At 34.5% G+C, this 17,015-nt stretch overlaps 2 long non-coding RNA genes across 2 annotated transcripts in view; both read right to left on the bottom strand.

Moving 5' to 3' along the window:
- The window catches only part of LOC126927612 (uncharacterized), a 76,439-nt gene extending 59,710 nt beyond the window's left edge, over window positions 1-16,729 (bottom strand). Inside the window, exon 1 of the long non-coding RNA XR_007715695.1 lies at window positions 16,566-16,729. This is a non-coding gene — a long non-coding RNA (uncharacterized LOC126927612). The remainder of the gene's footprint in view (window positions 1-16,565) is intronic.
- LOC126927613 (uncharacterized) lies at window positions 13,300-14,341 on the bottom strand. The gene is made up of 3 exons (XR_007715696.1): window positions 14,210-14,341; window positions 13,451-13,530; window positions 13,300-13,378 (listed from the first exon to the last, which is right to left on the bottom strand). It is a non-coding gene; the product is annotated as an uncharacterized LOC126927613 (long non-coding RNA).
- Window positions 16,730-17,015: the final 286 nt, after the last annotated feature.

Raw genomic sequence — 17,015 nt, 5'->3', positions numbered from 1 at the left:
TACTATTACGCTATAAGGTATAACGTTATATTGCAACACTATATCACTTATAACGTTATATTGCATCACTATATGACGTATAACGATATATACTATTACGTTATAAGGTATAACGATATAATGCATCACTATATGAAGTATAACCTTATATACTATAACATTATAAGGTATAACGATATATTGCAACACTATATGACGTATAACGTTATGAACTATTACGTTATAACGTACAGCGTTATATTGCATCACTATATCACTTACAACGTTGTATTGCATCACTATATCACTTATAACGTTATATCGCATTACTATATAACGTATAACGTTATATTGCATCACTATATCACTTATAACGTTATATTGCATCACTATATGATGTATAACCTTTATACTATTACGTTATAACTTATAACGGTATATTGCAACACTATATGACGTATAACGTTATGGAGTATTATGTTTTAACGTATAACATTATATTGCATTTCTATATGGCGTATAACGTTATGGAGTATTACGTTGTAACGTATAACGATATATTGCATCACTATGTGACGTATAACGTTATATACTATTACGTTATAACGCATAACGTTATATTGCATCACTATATCACTTATAACGTTATATTGCACCACTATATGACGTATAGCGTCATATACTATGACGTTATAACCGATAACGTTGTACTGCATCACTATATGACGTATAACGTTATATACTATTACGTTATAAGGTATAACGTTATATTGCATCACTACATCACTTATAACGTTATATTGCTTCACTATATGAAGCATAACGTTATATACTAGTACGTTATAACGCATAACGTTATATACTATTACGTTATATCGGATAACGATATATTTCATCACTATGTGACGTATAACGTTATATTGCATTACTATATGACGTATAACGTTATGGAGTATTACGTTTTAACGTATAACGTTATATACTATTACGTTATAACGGATAACGATTTATTTCATCACTATGTGACGTATAACGTTATATACTATTACGTTGGAACCTATAACGTTATACTGCGTCTCTATATGACGTATAGCGATATATACTATTACGATATAAGGTATAACGATTTAATGCATCACTATATGAAGTATAACCTTATATACTATTACGTTATAAGGTATAACGATATATTGCATCACTATATGAAGTATAACCTTATATACTATTACGTTATAAGGTATAATAATATATTGCACCACTATACGACGTCTAACGTCATATACTATTACGTTATAACCTATAACGTTGTACCGCATCACTATATGACGTATAACGTTATATACTATTACGTTATAAGGTAATACGTTATATTGCATCACTATATCACTTATAACGTTATATAGCATCCCCATATGACGTATAACGTTATGAACTATTACGTTATAACCTATAACGTTGTACTGCATCACTATATGACGTATAACGATATATACTATTACGTTATAAGATATAACGTTATATTGCATCACTATATCACTTATAGCGTTATATTGCATCACTATATGAAGTATAACGTTACATACTAGTACGATATAACGCATAACGTTATATTGCATCACTATATCACTTATAACGTTATATTGCATCACTATATCACTTATAACGTTATATGGCATTACTATATAACGTATAACGTTATGGAGTATTACGTTATAACCTATAGTGTTATAGAGTATTACCTTATATCGTATAACGATTTTCACTATTACTTATAACGCATAACGCTATATTGCATCACTATATGAAGTATAACCTTATATACTATTACGTTATAAGGAATAACGTTATATTGCATCACTATATCACTTATAACGTTATTTAGCATCCCTATATGACGTATAACGTTATGAACTATTACGTTATAACGTATAGCGTTATAGAGTATTACCTTATATCGTATAACGATGTATACTATTACGTTATAACGCATTACATTATGTTGCATCACTATATCACTTATAACGTTATATTGCATCACTAAATCACTTATAACGTTATAATGCATCACTATATCACTTATAACGTTATATTGCATCACTATATGATGTATAACCTTTATACTATTACGTTATAACTTATAACGGTATATTGCATCACTATATGACGTATAACGTTATGGAGTATTATGTTTTAACGTATAACATTATATTGCATTTCTATATGGCGTATAACGTTATGGAGTATTACGTTGTAACGTATAACGATATATTGCATCACTATGTGACGTATAACGTTATATACTATTACGTTATAACGCATAACGTTATATTGCATCACTATATCACTTATAACGTTATATTGCATCACTATATCACTTATAACGTTATATTGCATCACTATATCACTTATAACGTTATATTGCATCACTATATCACTTATAACGTAATATTGCACCGCTATATGACGTATAACATCATATACTACTACTTTATAACCTATAACGTTGTACTGCATCACTATATGACGTATAACGTTATATACTATTACGTTATGACGTATAGCGATATATTTCATCACTATATCATAACTATGTGACACTATGTGACGGATAACGTTATATACTATTACGTTATTACCAATAACGTTATACTGCATCACTATATGACGTATAACGTCATATACTGTTATAACGTATAACGTTATATTGCATGACTATATGACGTATAACGTTATGGAGTATTACGTTACAACGTATCACGAAATATTGCATAACTATGTGACATATAACGTTATTTGTTATTACGTTATAAGGTATAACGTTATATTGCATCACTATATCACTTATAACGTTATATTGCACCACTATATGGCGTATAACGTCATATACTATTACGTTATAACCTATAACGATGTACTGCATCACTATATGACGTATAACGTTATATACTATTACGTTATAAGGTATAACGTTATATTGCACCACTCTATAACTTATAACGTTATATAGCATCCCTATATGACGTATAACGTTATGAACTATTATGTTATAACCTATAGTGTTATAGAGTATTACCTTATATCGTATAACGATTTGCACTATTACTTATAACGCATAACGCTATATTGCATCACTATATGAAGTATAACCTTATATACTATTACGTTATAAGGTATAACGATATATTGCTTCACTATATGAAGTATAACCTTATATACTATTACGTTATAAGGTATAACGATATATTGCACCACTATATGACGAATAACTTCATATTCTATTACGTTACAACCAATAACGTTATACTGCGTCACTATATGACGTATAACGTTATATACTATTACGTTATAAGGAATAACGTTATATTGCATCACTATATCACTTATAACGTTATATAGCATCCCTATATGACGTATAACGTTATGAACTATTACGTTATAACGTATAGCGTTATATTGCATCACTATATCACTTATAACGTTATATTGCATCACTATATCACTTATAACGTTATATCGCACCACTATATGACGTATAACGTCAAATACTATTACGTTGTAACCTATAACGTTGTACTGCATCACTATATGACGTATAACGTTATATGCTATTACGTTATAAGGTATAACGTTATATTGCTTCATTATGTGACGTATAACGTTCTATACTATTACGTTATAATGCATAACGTTATATTGCATCACTATATGACGTATAACGTTATATACTATTACGAGATAAGGTATAACGTTATATTGCATCACTATATGACGTATAACGTTATGGAGTATTCCGTTTCAACGTATAACGTTATATACTATTGCGGTATAGCGGATAACGATATATTGCACCACTTTATGACGTATAACGATATATACTATTACAAAATAACGTATAACGTTATATACTATTACAAAATAACGTATAACGTTATATAGCAATACGATATAACGTATTACGTTGTATACTATTATCATATAACGTATAACGCTATGTAGTATACCGTTACAACGTATAACGTTGTATACTATTACGATATAACGTATAACGTTACATACTATAACAATATAACGTATAACGTTACGTAGTATAACGTTACAGCGTATAACGTTATATACTATAACGATATAACGTATAACGTTATATACTATAACGATATAACGTATAACGTTACGTAGTATACCGTTACAACGTATAACGTTATATACTATTGCGATATAACGTATAACGTTAGATACTATTGCTATGTCACGTCCCGCGTTCCGCACGTGACGCCACGAACCAATAACTTATGAATAATTAAACACGACCAATAATAATAAATTAACTAATAACTAACCAATCAAAATAAAAAGAATTATACGACAGACAATCAAAATGAAATAAATGAATCAATAAGAAGAAACACTACAACCAATCAGCAATGACATATAAAATACAAATAAAATGAAATAATTAAATGAACCAATAAATAAAATAAGCCGCGATTCAAATGTATGAGATTTCTCTGCGAAAACACATGTATATACACACACGTGTATGCATATCTGTGTGTGTGACCTACTTCGTGAATCTGAATAATTGGTAATCTAATAAAATATAAAAGAAATAAAATATACTACACTACACCAGCATTCTAATAAAAGTGAAAATTGTATACAAGATTACTCTGCGACACACACATATATAGATATACACATGCGTACGCGTATCTTTGGGAAAAATTCATAATATATATATATATGTATACGTTATTAAACCATTAAAACGCAAAGAAATAAATATATAGATTTACATTTCTACGAACCTAGAGAATTATATACGAAATCCACATTATGGAATATTCAACCAATTAACGATCCGAGAAACAATGAGAATAACAATACGCGCACATATACATATGCATATATATATTTTACATAATGGAAAATTACATTGTAAAATGTATATATATATATACACATATTATTATATCGAACAACCACTCATCTAATATACAAAACCACCTTGTAAAAATTACATTACTGAACATTCAACTAAACCAACTGAAGATTTAGTATAATAATATATAACAATATAATAATATATATATATATACATAGATATGTGAAATAGCGTTGTATATAACCGGAAACAATACAAATGTCACACGACTTCTTCAACAACTTCGACTCTTCGTTCCTGCCGACAACACCTCACACGATGACTGCGTCTTCTAGGGCCACTTACGGATTCTTTACAATTCTTCTTCTTCTTGCACTGAAATATCATATGCAGTGAATAAAACACGAAAGAAGCAGGATGAACTAAATAAAAGAAATCATAACAAGATACACACCGAGACAGTCCGCATGTGAACCTCTGACAAAGATACCTCCGTATCTATCATTAAACGCATAATAATCAAGATGCACAAACCTCATCTGGAAGTCGACACCACTCACAGCGTGCCAATGCAAGGGAGGAAAACGAATGAAATTGTATTTCGTGAAGACGTTTCACCACTTTCCATAGATCAGAAACTGGAGCTACACAACTAATAACCTAATAACAAGAAAGTAATATAAAATATACACGATTTAATATATAGCAAATATGGACATATAAATCTACAAGGAGCAAAATATATCTCATATTGTCAAATAAAACCAAATTGTCAAAAGATCATCAGGACACGACGCCAACGAAGGTGCCACTGTGCCTATTTGGATGGAAAACCGGCACTTCAGCATCATCCCTCGCACATATTCACACACGCACGTCGATCACGTCATCTCGTACCATTCACAAATCTTCTTCCTCTTGCGCTAAAACAAATTCACAAGTTTAAGGAAACAAACAACATGCGAAACGAGATAGAATACTAAAAACACATACTCACACAGTTCGCACAGGTGCGGACGCTTTTGTGTCCATCACTCAACATAACCTGTAATCATCAAAATCCACGTTCTCTCATGGAAACTCTAAAAACCTGCAGCATTGCGATTCCCACCGGAATGAACTGTCACGTGACTGTCATCCCATTGGGGATGTCATTATAAAAAGCGTAGCGACACAATTCAAATGAGAGTAATTGTTAGCGGGTCAGTTGAATAAAGGAATAGAAGAGAGTAATTGTTAGCGTTCGGGAGAATTTAGCGAAAAATAAAGAAGAGTCAGATTAATTGTTAGCGTTAGCGTTAGCGATTAATTGTTAGTGGTTCAGTTAGAACAATCAGAGTAATTGTGAAAAGAGAGTAACTGCCATTAGTTGGTTCAGTTAGAATATAGTCAGAGAAATTGTTAGCGTTCGGGAGAATTTAACGAAATTAAAGAAGAGTAATTCAGTTAGAATAAAGAAATAGGATAGAGCAATTGTGATTAGTTGGTTCAGGAGAATTTAGCGAAAATAAGGAGAGTAATTGTTAGCGGGTCAGTTGAATAAAGGAATAGAAGAGAGTAATTGTTAGCGTTCGGGAGAATTTAGCGAAAAATAAAGAAGAGTCAGATTAATTGTTAGCGTTAGCGTTAGCGATTAATTGTTAGTGGTTCAGTTAGAACAATCAGAGTGATTGTGAAAAGAGAGTAACTGCCATTAGTTGGTTCAGTTAGAATATAGTCAGAGAAATTGTTAGCGTTCGGGAGAATTTAACGAAATTAAAGAAGAGTAATTCAGTTAGAATAAAGAAATAGGATAGAGCAATTGTGATTAGTTGGTTCAGGAGAATTTAGCGAAAATAAGGAGAGTAATTGTTAGTCGTTCAATTGAATTTGAGTGAGTCTGATTTAAGTTGAGTTGATTTAAGAGAATTCGTTCAGTTGATTTAATTAGAATTTAAGTTAGGATTAGAGAATAATTGTTCGTTCCAGTTTGAGTTTAAGAATTACGAGATATAAATGTTATTAGTCAGTTCGAATTATAAAATAATTGTTATTAGTCAGTTAGAATCAAAACAATAGTTGGCTCAAGTTTTTGTGTTAGAATTTCGAATTGTTAAACACGTCCGGACACACTGTTGTTTACACTGTTCAAATTAAATAAAGATTAAAACGAAAAATTATAGAAGTGTCGATCTTTGTAAAACCGGAATCACCCCAGCGGCCTGCCCGTTCATCAGCGGAGACCAACGTCAGGTGAGTTAACTTTAATTATTATTAATAACTAATAATTAAAATAATAAATAATATCAATGATTAGTATAATTCGTCATTAATTCCGCCTGTAATAATTATTTATAATATAATTGTTTATTCCAAACAATCCTCTCCCGTGCTAGTATTCCTGCGCATAGCAGGTTAGCCGAAACGTGGAGATTGTTGACCAGTGGCCTAAACTCCGATCAACGCTACATAATCTAACAAGAAATATCTAATTGAAACAGTCCTTAGACTCTTTCTGGTGGCAGCGACTACTACATTGTTTAAAATTTCAAAATTTGGATAGCGAAACGTAACAATATATATATATATATAGATAAAAATTTTGGTGGCAGCGGTGGGATACGCTCCACGGAGGATTACAGTTGGTATAAACAATAACATACGCTGATAGGTTTAAAGTTTTTTCAATTTATTAACTGAAACATACACATAAACATATACAAAAAGAAAGGAAAAAAAAACATGGCGGTCGCACGAGACTCACTAAACGAGGACACGATTACGTTGTTGTCGGAAAAATTGAAAGCGTGGGACGAGAATTTTCGCGTACTAACCGACATTAATGCATGTCTAAGCAGAGTGGAAGAAGACCTGCGTGCAAGTAGGGAATCGAGAGATACCGAAATTCCCACATCGACGCCGTTAATTCCGCGAGGAATAAGACCCATTAATGATAATTTTCAACCAATTAAACTAAAAGACACGATCAAGTCAGTGCCAGTGTTCGACGGCCATCGACCACCGGTATTTCAATTTTTAAGGGCATGCGAACGAGCTCGAAGATTCGTGCCGCCGACGCAGAATCGTCCGACACCTCCGAATAATTATAATGGAAACAACACTCGTCCCCTATACGATAGTAACAACATCAGAAACAACCGCCAGGATCGAAGATTCGTGCCGCCGACGCAGAATCGTCCGACACCTCCGAATAATTATAATGGAAACAAAACTCGTCCCCTATACGATAGTAACAACATCAGAAACCACCACCAGGATTGGAGATTTGTATCGCCGTCGTGGAATCGTCTAAGCGACCCGGGAATAGAGAAAGATATTAGGAAAAGAGCAAGAGCAATAACCTGGAAAGAAAAATGCGTAGATAAACATCTCAAAGGAGATCCAAGTCAAAGGAGGGATGCTGATTATTTGAAACAACCAACCTTCCAATACAAACACTGTTCCGTTGCTGCGATAAAAGACGATGTTACTTTAAGTAGCAAGAGGACGCACGGCACCATAGACGAAATCATGAGTGAAAAATCTCCCGAATCCCCAGCCAAAATAAACAACACTAATATCAAAGAACTTTCAGAAGAGGCAGAAACTAGGAAATTGAACGACGAAACGAAAGGCGACGTTTATCCCCTGCCTAATATCACGGTTGACTCGGCAAGAATACAAAAGCAAGGTTCCACGAATTTTGTGAACGTTTCAAATATAATACGAAAAGAGATAGCGAGCGTATCACCCTCAAAAACTTCTATAAAACCATCAGAAAGTAACTTTATCGAACTCAAAGTCAAGCCATTAAATTCTAAGAAAACTCAGACTATAGAGAATAAAAGTATAGCCATCCCTAAACTCAAAACAGAATCTATAAGCAAAAAGGTTTGTAATAAAAATTCAAAGAATAATTCTAAATCTACTGAAAATATTCCTAAACGTCCCATACAAGTATCACCGGGTGTTGGACTCAGATTCGGACGTCGACCTTTCCGGATGGTTTCAATAGAAATAAAAGAAACCTCAAATACTCCTACCGCGAGAATAGTCTCCCCGGATTTGAAAACGAAGGCGAATCTACTGCTAGACTCCGGATCAGAAATTAATATTATCAAGAAACCTGCCTTACCCGAGTCAGCGATCATCAACGAGCAAGAGATAATTGAAGTTCGAGGAATTACGGCAACGAGCCTGGTCACCCTAGGGCAGACAATAATACAGGTTGCGGGCCACCCCGTTACTTTCCATGTAGTTGATGATTCCCTGCTGATCAATCAAGACGGAATCTTAGGTTCCGAATTTTTTGCAAAATACAGAGCCCGTTTGGATTACGGGCAAAAACATATCAAATGGGGGGATATCTACATCCCGTTTGATACAAAAGAAAAGATAATTGTGCCGAAACGAAGTTCGGTACCCTGTACCATAAATATCGCAAATCCGGAGGAAATTGAGGGATTCATCCCCAAAATCGAACCGATTAAGGGAGTCTATTTCGGAAATGCGGTCGTGAAAAACCATAAGGGACGTGGTTATTTAAGAATAATTAATACCACCTCGAGGGATTACGAATTTACCGTACCCACAATAGTAATAAAAAAATTTGCAACTCCTACTCCGCCCTCTCATACTACGTGCAACGCCGTTTCAGCATCTGAGGGAAATAGGTTCGACAAAATAATGGAATTATTGCGACTAGAGCATTTAAATGAAGAAGAAAAGAGGAACGTCGAAGCGCTAATACGGAAGAATCAAGATAGATTTCATCTCCCAGGGGAGACACTAGAAGGAACAGACGTTTTACAACACGAAATTGCTACCACAGATGAGATACCGATCAATGTTAAACAATACCGGTATCCTCCCGTACATCGGGAAGAAATAAACCGCCAGATTCAAGAACTACTAGAAACGGACGTTGTGGAATCATCGACATCTCCGTATAACTCCCCATTATGGATCGTGCCGAAGAAACCGGACTCTCAAGGTAACAAACGATGGAGAATGGTTATTGATTACAGGAAATTAAATGACAAAACAATAGGCGATGCCTATCCACTACCCAATATCACTGAAATATTGGACCAATTGGGAAGTGCGAAATACTTTTCCACGTTCGATCTAGCATCTGGGTTCCACCAAATCCGTATGTCATCGAAAGATGCCCACAAAACTGCATTCTCGACGCCATATGGTCATTTTCAGTTCAAACGAATGCCTTTCGGACTGAAAAATGCACCAGCAACGTTCCAGCGGTTGATGAATTCGATACTGTTAGGGTTGCAAGGAATAGAGCTGTTCGTTTATCTGGATGATATAGTAATTTATTCCACATCCATTCACGAACATGAGATTAAATTTAATCGACTTATGGACAGATTACGGAGAGCTAAATTGCAACTGCAACCGGACAAGTGCGAATTCTTACGGCACGAAGTAAAATATTTGGGACATGTAATCAGTGAGAATGGAGTTAAACCTGACCCAAAGAAAATCGAGGCAGTTTCAAACTTTCCACGGCCAAGGAAATCAAAAAATGTTAAACAATTTTTGGGATTAGCTGGATATTACCGAAGGTTCATACCCAATTTCTCCAAGGTTGCGAAACCATTGACGCAATTACTAAAAAAGGACGTTGCGTTCAAGTGGACGGAAAACCAAGAAGATGCATTCAACACCTTGAAAACAGCCCTTATAACAGAACCCATTTTGCAGTACCCGGACTTCTCTCAACCATTCAATCTCACGACAGACGCATCTGGATATGCCGTGGGCGGCGTACTAAGCCAAGGACCTATCGGAAAAGACCTACCGATCGCATACGCCTCAAGATTATCGAACCCCGCCGAACAAAATTATTCCACGATAGAAAAGGAATGCCTAGCGATCGTTTACAGCGCAATGCACTTCCGACCGTATTTGTACGGGAGAAAATTCACCATTATAACCGATCATAAACCTCTGGTGTGGATGCATTCTATCAAAGATCCTACTTCAAGAATTTGGAAGTGGAAACTAAAATTGGCGGATTTCGAATTCGACATTATACACAAAGAAGGTAAGGCAAACGCGAATGCAGACGCCTTATCTAGAAACCCCCCTGAGGTTTGTTTGCCAATCAGGAAAAGAGAGGAAGATTCACCGAGTCGATATCCCGCACCCAAGAGATTTGAACTAGACACACTAACCGAAGACTCCCCCACGTTTGAAGTTAAACCACGCGAACTATCGCAACATAATAGACCAGGAAAACAAGAAAAAATTTCCATTCGAAAACACGTCACCATAGAAGAAACACCCAAAAAACATTTTGACCACGCATTAGCCGAAATCGACGTAAACACAGACGAGGAAACAATCACTCAAGAGATAACCGACATCGATAAAACGAATGAAGAAGAACCCCCTATAACAATTTCCGAACCAATTCAGCAACAAGGAAAGGACGCCATGCCTGCGGTACTTTCAGAGCTAAGAATCTTGGAAACGCGAGACTCGATTACGAGAGTAAACGATCATAGAATAATATTCGTCGATATACATGGCACTCCGATAGATAAAGGGGCCTTAGAAATGAAGGAAGCAGGAAAACTGCCGTATTATAGAGATTTAATGTTGGGAAGAGTAATATTGAATCAAGATTCCGGAAAATACATCGTGTCCCTACCCGTAAAGGAAGATCGAAACTCTCCAATAACGCCAGAAAATATATTGAACTCATTGAAATCTTTACTGGATGTGGTAAAAGAAAACCAATTAACGTCCTTTAGCATCAGCAAAACAAACCTGGAAGAAATACCTTGGCGATATACAATCAGGAAACTGAAAGAAGTATTCATGGGAGAAACCATAGCTATTACCATCTGTACCGGGGAAATAATTATCCCACCGGTGGAAGCGCGAAGCAACATAATACGAGAAAAGCACGAATCACCTGTAGCAGGACATAAGGGAGTAACAAAAACTTACCAAAGAGTACGACAATACTACTATTGGAAAACCATGAAGAAAGAAATCCAGGAATACGTGAGAACATGCAAAGAATGCCAATTGAAAAAGTTAACCAGAATAAAAACAAGGCAACCCATGGTGCTCACAGACACACCAGGTAAAGCGTTCGATAAAATTAGTATGGATATCGTCGGTCCATTACCACAGACACAAAAGGGAAATAAATACATATTAACCATCCAAGACTTACTGACAAAATATTCAATCGGGATCCCGATGGCAGGAATCTCTTCGGCCGAGATAGCTGACGTTTTCGTAAAACAATTCATTTGCCGATTCGGTTCACCGAGGGCTATCCTTACTGATCGGCGAGCAAATTTTACATCCTCGCTGATGAAAAAAGTAGCAAAAAATTTCGCATAAAAAGGTATACCACGTCAGCATACCATCCACAAAGCAACGGCTCCATCGAAAGATCTCACCACGTATTAACTGAATACCTCAACCTGTACATCGAAAATTCCAGAAACTGGGACGAATGGGTGGAATTAGCCATGTTCTCCTACAATACCTCCGTACACGAAGGAACAAAATTCTCCCCACACGAACTAGTCTTTGGGCACTTAGCCAGAGAACCTACTGGCGAGATGATAACCGAGGAGAATATGGAACCAACATATGCAGAGTATCTCAGAGACCTGTTCGATAAAATCGTCACCGTTCAACAAATGGCAAGAGAAAATCTGATAAAATCCAAATTAAAGTCAAAAGAATACTATGACAGACGAATCAACCCGCAAAATTTCAAAATAGGAGATCTAGTATATCTATTAAAGGAACCCAGAAGAGGAAAATTTTCCGACCAATATTCGGGACCGCATAGAGTGTTAGAAATTTTAGAAAACCAAAACGTCATGATTGAAGTGAAAGGGATTCCGCGAACAGTGCACTTAAATAAGTTAAAATTAGCGCATAACCGAAATAAACAATAAACGAAACGTTTTCAGAAGGTAACACAGTACAGTAGTATGTAGTGTAGTGCTGCTCGTCGAATAATGCGGATAATGGAAACCTAAAAAGAAAAGGAAATTACTATGTACTTTCTAAACATTACTCAAATATAAAATGTATTAATTCAATAAAGTGATTAAAACGGTGAAAGTGAAAAGTACCTTGTGAACAATTAACTATTGTAAAAGGAAGTGTATATGCAAAGACATGCCATAAGCCCATATTCGTAAAACATAACGTATGACAGCCATCTGAAACAAATGGAAGAATTAACCTCAATTACCTTAATACAAAATATAATAGTACTAAACGATTATAACAATATCGTGGTTAAACCAAAGTAAGTGCGACACTGCTTGTCGAATAGTGCAGATAGTGGAAACCTAAAAACAAAAGAAAGATTACTATTTGCGTTCTATAAAACGTGTTAATTCAATAACATAATTAAAGGCAGTGAAAGTAAAAAGTACCCAGTCCACAACTAATCATTGTAGAAGGAAGTGTACATGCAGGAATTCCGCAGAGATAAATTATGGATCCACTCCGTAGAACATAGAATACGACTGCCAGCTGAAACGAATGCAAGAACTGGCCTCAATTGCCTTGACATATATGAAAAGAAATAATACTATTAAAACTTACAACAAGATTGCCAATTACGTCGGGTAGGTGTCTTGCGTGAGCGACGTAGCGTGTAGACTTGGAGAATAAAGACGAAGTAACTATGAACATTAATAATATAGTGTGCAAGTTCTAATCTATAATACATGAATTAGTCTCGACTTACATTACAGGATTATTATTATACCTCACATATAGAAACAGATTTGTAATGCACAATAGCGGTCGCTCACACAATGCACTACGTGCATATTGAATTAATTAACTAAATGATATGTTTATACTCACAAATATAGGATGAATAAAGGTATCTGTAGTAAGTATTTTGAATATAATGAAAACCGGATGATGCCTTACACACGGTAACGCAGCATCGAAGGAATAGGATTTGAGAAACTACAAATGGTAATAATTCAATAAACAAGTTTTAACCAGTAATACATAGATTAGCTCAAAAAATTATACTATACAAATATGAAATAATAATAAATCACTAATAGTAAATCACATAATTACTAAGTAACAACAGATTAATAGGGAAGATATAGAAATAGCTAATAAAATAGAAATAGGCTAGAAATTAATCAAGATAGATTAGCCGAGCATTAATAATCAAACATGATTAAAATTAGGAATTATCATATTGTGTTAAGCTATTACAGCATTACTATATTAAATTACGTATAAAGAAATAAGGTTATAATACACAGTGGTGACTGGTGACACTATGCACGCATTAGATTAAACCAATTAAACAAAAGCTACATAAATATAAACTACCTTATAATTAAACAGTGAAACGATTCTATTAGTAATTAATATTTTCGACAACGATATAATCCACACGCTATTACATTAAAATAACACACAGTATATATACACATATTACAACAAATACAAAACAATGTTAAATTAAACATACACATTACGACGAACACAAAACTAGACGTTGACACTTCACTAGAACGGAGTTGAAACTAAGTAACAAAACAATTATTACAATATCAAACAAATTTACGAAACACCACACTCTTATTTAAGACGTACACAAACATCCATTTTGGAAATCCGTCGCGAGCGTGAAGCAGTTCTCACGCATGCGCAATGAACTACATGCAATAATTATACATACTAAAATAAATACAGAATAATATTATTCCCACTTCAATTATACGTCAACTGCTAAAATAAAGTCACAAATAATTAACAAATAAATAATAAAACCGCATGAATAAAATTCACCATATACTAGAGACATTCATGAACGGCCATCTTAGATTGTCACGAATAGGGAATAGTCCTTACGCACGCGCAATGAAACACATATACATAAATAATATTAATTTTATTTGAATTACACGTCACCTACTAAAATAAAGTTAAAAATAATTAACAGATAGATAATTAATTCGATATTGGCAAAAGTCACCACATATTAGGGACATCCACCACCAATCAACGCATGTATGTAGTAACTTTAATACCTTACAAATAAATTATATTTCTAATAAAAAATAATAAAAAGACGGGTACGATAATCTAGACTTAGGCTATCGCGACCCATACGAAGACCCTCCAACACGTTTTTATGCACACAAATCCAAAGAGCGCGTTGTAGATTGTGTGAAATACAAATAACAAAACTCCAACCCGCGATATTTTGTCTGCAATGCATAAATGTCAATCTTAACACGACACAATAACCCCAAAGAAATCTTTTGATGTAATGAATTGTAGTTCGCGCTGTTGCCCGTTAGGATGGACCAACAAACAATCGCAACTACATCTGCTACGATCAGTCAAATTTCCTTCGGAAATTTGAACACCAAGGGCGGGGGTGTCACGTCCCGCGTTCCGCACGTGACGCCACGAACCAATAACTTATGAATAATTAAACACGACCAATAATAATAAATTAACTAATAACTAACCAATCAAAATAAAAAGAATTATACGACAGACAATCAAAATGAAATAAATGAATCAATAAGAAGAAACACTACAACCAATCAGCAATGACATATAAAATACAAATAAAATGAAATAATTAAATGAACCAATAAATAAAATAAGCCGCGATTCAAATGTATGAGATTTCTCTGCGAAAACACATGTATATACACACACGTGTATGCATATCTGTGTGTGTGACCTACTTCGTGAATCTGAATAATTGGTAATCTAATAAAATATAAAAGAAATAAAATATACTACACTACACCAGCATTCTAATAAAAGTGAAAATTGTATACAAGATTACTCTGCGACACACACATATATAGATATACACATGCGTACGCGTATCTTTGGGAAAAATTCATAATATATATATATATGTATACGTTATTAAACCATTAAAACGCAAAGAAATAAATATATAGATTTACATTTCTACGAACCTAGAGAATTATATACGAAATCCACATTATGGAATATTCAACCAATTAACGATCCGAGAAACAATGAGAATAACAATACGCGCACATATACATATGCATATATATATTTTACATAATGGAAAATTACATTGTAAAATGTATATATATATATACACATATTATTATATCGAACAACCACTCATCTAATATACAAAACCACCTTGTAAAAATTACATTACTGAACATTCAACTAAACCAACTGAAGATTTAGTATAATAATATATAACAATATAATAATATATATATATATACATAGATATGTGAAATAGCGTTGTATATAACCGGAAACAATACAAATGTCACACGACTTCTTCAACAACTTCGACTCTTCGTTCCTGCCGACAACACCTCACACGATGACTGCGTCTTCTAGGGCCACTTACGGATTCTTTACAATTCTTCTTCTTCTTGCACTGAAATATCATATGCAGTGAATAAAACACGAAAGAAGCAGGATGAACTAAATAAAAGAAATCATAACAAGATACACACCGAGACAGTCCGCATGTGAACCTCTGACAAAGATACCTCCGTATCTATCATTAAACGCATAATAATCAAGATGCACAAACCTCATCTGGAAGTCGACACCACTCACAGCGTGCCAATGCAAGGGAGGAAAACGAATGAAATTGTATTTCGTGAAGACGTTTCACCACTTTCCATAGATCAGAAACTGGAGCTACACAACTAATAACCTAATAACAAGAAAGTAATATAAAATATACACGATTTAATATATAGCAAATATGGACATATAAATCTACAAGGAGCAAAATATATCTCATATTGTCAAATAAAACCAAATTGTCAAAAGATCATCAGGACACGACGCCAACGAAGGTGCCACTGTGCCTATTTGGATGGAAAACCGGCACTTCAGCATCATCCCTCGCACATATTCACACACGCACGTCGATCACGTCATCTCGTACCATTCACAAATCTTCTTCCTCTTGCGCTAAAACAAATTCACAAGTTTAAGGAAACAAACAACATGCGAAACGAGATAGAATACTAAAAACACATACTCACACAGTTCGCACAGGTGCGGACGCTTTTGTGTCCATCACTCAACATAACCTGTAATCATCAAAATCCACGTTCTCTCATGGAAACTCTAAAAACCTGCAGCATTGCGATTCCCA

This window comes from Bombus affinis, unplaced genomic scaffold (genome assembly GCF_024516045.1).
Source record: "Bombus affinis isolate iyBomAffi1 unplaced genomic scaffold, iyBomAffi1.2 ctg00000171.1, whole genome shotgun sequence".
NCBI classification, from domain to species: domain Eukaryota; kingdom Metazoa; phylum Arthropoda; class Insecta; order Hymenoptera; family Apidae; genus Bombus; species Bombus affinis.
Note: the sequence above shows the minus strand (reverse complement) of the source record. Positions and strands in the feature narration are given on the sequence as shown.